Genomic DNA, 5,000 nt, shown 5'->3' on the forward strand with positions numbered 1-5,000 from the left:
GTCAATGACAGTCCAAGCCCCCCTGCGTGGGAAGAGTCTTCCTAGGCCATGACCCACCGGAAGGGCGCAGCGTCCCCCACCCCAGACATGTGACGTCACACTATCGGTATTGACGACTAGACTGATTCCTTATAATCATTTGCCATACACCGGTGGAAGCTGCCGAGACGAGTAACTACATAGCGGGCTCGCCGTGTCACTAATGTACAGAGATACAATAGTTTCGACTGGAACCGGATTAAACGTATACACGGCGCTGATTAGTAATAGATAGAGCCATCAGAATACAGATAATGTATACAACTGTCCGTATACATGCTGAAAGACTCTGCTCACAATCACACGTCAGCCAGACACTCTTATCACGCACTACTCTCTGCCTGTAACAGGCACACAGACAATATCTAAGCACCAGCATGGAACAACACCCAGTGCATCCTCTCTGCCACATTAGACAATCCACACTATCATAACCAGACCGGGAGGTCCACTCGGAAAACAGAATATCCCACCCTTCCGACAACCACCATTGCTCAGCTAAGCCACCAACACCCACACATGTCCTACACAGGGGTGCACCCAACATCACAATACTGCCTCCTGTCACACCACACAAACAATGGCACGAATGAAAGACACAGGTCTGCCACAAGCATGGAATCAGAGCGCCGCCTGTTATGAGCCAAAGGTGCACCCTGACGTGGCAAATCAGATGATGCCGCAGTCATTTACTTACGATAATCACAATCAACAAACCAGCCCCCCCCCCCCCCCCGAAAACACCTTTCCTTACAACAATGTGTGCCTTAACCTAACCCGTATTGTGCCTTAACCTAACCCGTATTGTGCCTTAACCTAACCCGTATTGTGCCTTAACCTAACCCATATTGCGCCTTAACCTAACCCATATTGCGCCTTAACCTAACCCATATTGCGCCTTAACCTAACCCATATTGCGCCTTAACCTAACCCATATTGTGCCTTAACCTAACCTATATTGTACCTTAACCTAACCCATATTGTACCTTAACCTAACCCATATTGTACCTTAACCTAACCTATATTGTACCTTAACCTAACCTATATTGTACCTTAACCTAACCTATATTGGGCCTTAACCTAACCTATATTGGGCCTTAACCTAACCTATATTGGGCCTTAACCTAACCTATATTGGGCCTTAACCTAACCTATATTGGGCCTTAACGTAACCCACGTTGCGCCTTAACCTAACCTATATTGTACCTTAACCTAACCCATATTGTACCTTAACCTAACCTATATTGGGCCTTAACCTAACCTATATTGGGCCTTAACCTAACCTATATTGGGCCTTAACCTAACCTATATTGGGCCTTAACGTAACCCACGTTGCGCCTTAACGTAACCCACGTTGCGCCTTAACGTAACCCACGTTGCGCCTTAACGTAACCCACGTTGCGCCTTAACGTAACCCACGTTGCGCCTTAACGTAACCCACGTTGCGCCTTAACCTAACCCATATTGCGCCTTAACCTAACCCATATTGCGCCTTAACCTAACCCATATTGCGCCTTAACCTAACCCATATTGTACCTTAACCTAACCTATATTGTACCTTAACCTAACCTATATTGTACCTTAACCTAACCTATATTGGGCCTTAACCTAACCTATATTGGGCCTTAACCTAACCTATATTGGGCCTTAACCTAACCTATATTGGGCCTTAACCTAACCTATATTGGGCCTTAACGTAACCCACGTTGCGCCTTAACGTAACCCACGTTGCGCCTTAACGTAACCCACGTTGCGCCTTAACGTAACCCACGTTGCGCCTTAACGTAACCCACGTTGCGCCTTAACGTAACCCACGTTGCGCCTTAACCTAACCCATATTGCGCCTTAACCTAACCCATATTGCGCCTTAACCTAACCCATATTGCGCCTTAACCTAACCCATATTGTGCCTTAACCTAACCTATATTGTACCTTAACCTAACCCATATTGTACCTTAACCTAACCTATATTGTACCTTAACCTAACCTATATTGTACCTTAACCTAACCTATATTGTACCTTAACCTAACCCATATTGCGCCTTAACCTAACCCATATTGCGCCTTAACCTAACCCATATTGCGCCTTAACCTAACCCATATTGCGCCTTAACCTAACCCATATTGCGCCTTAACCTAACCCATATTGCGCCTTAACCTAACCCATATTGCGCCTTAACCTAACCCATATTGCGCCTTAACCTAACCCATATTGTACCTTAACCTAACCCATATTGTACCTTAACCTAACCTATATTGTACCTTAACCTAACCTATATTGTACCTTAACCTAACCTATATTGTACCTTAACCTAACCTATATTGGGCCTTAACCTAACCTATATTGGGCCTTAACCTAACCTATATTGGGCCTTAACCTAACCTATATTGGGCCTTAACCTAACCTATATTGGGCCTTAACGTAACCCACGTTGCGCCTTAACGTAACCCACGTTGCGCCTTAACGTAACCCACGTTGCGCCTTAACGTAACCCACGTTGCGCCTTAACGTAACCCACGTTGCGCCTTAACGTAACCCACGTTGCGCCTTAACGTAACCCACGTTGCGCCTTAACCCAACACACGTTGCGCCTTAACCCAACACACGTTGGGCCTTAACCCAACACACGTTGGGCCTTAACCCAACACACGTTGGGCCTTAACCCAACACACGTTGGGCCTTAACCCAACACACGTTGGGCCTTAACCCAACACACGTTGGGCCTTAACCCAACACACGTTGGGCCTTAACCCAACACACGTTGGGCCTTAACCCAACACACGTTGGGCCTTAACCCAACACACGTTGGGCCTTAACCCAACACACGTTGGGCCTTAACCCAACACACGTTGGGCCTTAACCCAACACACGTTGGGCCTTAACCCAACACACGTTGGGCCTTAACCCAACACACGTTGGGCCTTAACCCAACACACGTTGGGCCTTAACCCAACACACGTTGGGCCTTAACCCAACACACGTTGGGCCTTAACCCAACACACGTTGGGCCTTAACCTGCTCTGTAATTGTCATACGACGCGTTAAATTAGTGTGGTGTTGCCTAACTGCAACCCCCGCAATATAGTTTGCTACTCGCACTGCCTGGTCCCCAGAGTATCGCTTCATGTTAAACACCTTGCAGCTATACACTGTAATGCGGATGGCAGCAGGACGTACATGCTCAATGCCCTTCGCAGTTGTTCATTGGCATTTGCATGGCGAAGCACAGCCTACGTTGTGGTACGGCGTGTGTCAACTGTCCGCTGATGTTGTACGTCCAAATCACACACTGTACTGCACATTGGTCCTCATGTACTGAATGATACATCGTGGTACATGTGTGACCGTACCACGACTGCGCCAACAACGGCGAACCATACGGTCCAAATATTGTGCACTCAGCTACGTGTCGTCTCCCTATAAGAGCTGGATTGCAGTATGGTATGCCGTGGATGGCGATCAGCATGAGCCGTCTGTTGATGTAGTGGCGCGTGTTGTCAGACGTAGTCGTCTCTTCTCACACACCGTGATAGCATGGTGCACTGCGTTCCACATCTGCGACATGCGACAGAGGCCGGTTGACAGTCGTTCGCGCAATGGACATCGCATACGTACGGGGGCCACCTTCCACGTGTTCGCGAAGCGTGCACATGTTGTTGCGTGTATGTGGGCAGACATAGTGTGTCGTGACACCTGACACAGGCATGCAACAATCGTTGAATTTGCAAATGGCGATGGACGTCTACGTTTGCTGGTGACGTTACGCAAATGAACAACTGGTAAACGGTTGTGGTGCGGTTGTTCTCGCTAGAGGTGAATCAGTGATGGCGACGATCGGTTGAGCTACCAACCGGTTGTTTCAGCGATACCCACCATGCCCACGAACGTGAATGGCATGTGGGTGTGAAGCGATACGCGGCGGTGGCTGGGTGGGACCGTCCCCGGCCGGTGAGGGGGGGCCTCCCGGCGTGCTGGCCGCGCGGTGCGTGGGCGCACGCGCTACAGCCGGCTGGTGGGGGCGGCCAGTGGCAGGCGCGCCGGCCGACGGAGGCGGCAGGCGGCGCAGCTGCGCGCCGGCGCACCCTGCACGCGGCGCCGTGCGGCCAAAGTAGGTCCTCGCGGGCCCGGTGCGAAGCGCGGTGGACATCTGCAGTGTGCTGGTCCGATTGAGGACTGTGTGCGCTGAGGATGCGCCGCCGCCCGGCGCTCGGCGCCGCGACGCCGTCTGCTGCTCGGTCGCCTCTGCGGTTCTCGCAGGTGGTTTGTATCGCAGCTGTGCGGACGTGTTGGCGCGTGCGCTGTGCTGGGAGAGTTCGCTTCGGCACCCAAGTGGGGCTTTTGTCCTTCTGTGGCGCTGGCGTTGGAGCTGCCGGCCACCGTAGGTGGCGCGTGTTGTCTCCCGCCGGCAATGCCACGACAGCACGCTCCCGGGCCTCTGTCGGCAGCGGCAAGCTCAGTTGGGAGCACGGGTGGTCGCACCTAAAGCGTCTACTCGCCAAACTCCGGGCGATTGCGCCTCTCTCGAACCCGACCAAGTACTTAGGACGGCGCTGCGCGCCGCCGGGACCTGAGAGGGTTTCGAGGTGTATTGTGCAGGGGAGCTCAGCCTCCTCCTGTTTGCAGAATAATTGAGCGGACGCTTGCGTGTTCGCGCGGGCCCCCGGGACACACTCCCGGGCGGCCGGCTGCTCAGCTCTAGTTGACGCAGCTCCCTGGTTGATCCTGCCAGTAGTCATATGCTTGTCTCAAAGATTAAGCCATGCATGTCTCAGTACAAGCCGCATTAAGGTGAAACCGCGAATGGCTCATTAAATCAGTTATGGTTCCTTAGATCGTACCCACGTTACTTGGATAACTGTGGTAATTCTAGAGCTAATACATGCAAACAGAGTCCCGACCAGAGATGGAAGGGACGCTTTTATTAGATCAAAACCAATCGGTCGGCTCGTCCGGTCCGTTT

At 51.5% G+C, this 5,000-nt stretch overlaps 1 non-coding gene across 1 annotated transcript in view; it reads left to right on the plus strand.

Moving 5' to 3' along the window:
- Positions 1-4,749: 4,749 nt before the first annotated feature.
- LOC124588912 overlaps positions 4,750-5,000 on the plus strand; it is a 1,910-nt gene continuing 1,659 nt past the window's right edge. The window contains exon 1 of the ribosomal RNA XR_006975835.1: positions 4,750-5,000. This exon is cut by the window's right edge and continues 1,659 nt beyond it. This is a non-coding gene — a ribosomal RNA (small subunit ribosomal RNA).

This window comes from Schistocerca americana, unplaced genomic scaffold (genome assembly GCF_021461395.2).
Source record: "Schistocerca americana isolate TAMUIC-IGC-003095 unplaced genomic scaffold, iqSchAmer2.1 HiC_scaffold_663, whole genome shotgun sequence".
Lineage (NCBI taxonomy): Eukaryota > Metazoa > Arthropoda > Insecta > Orthoptera > Acrididae > Schistocerca > Schistocerca americana.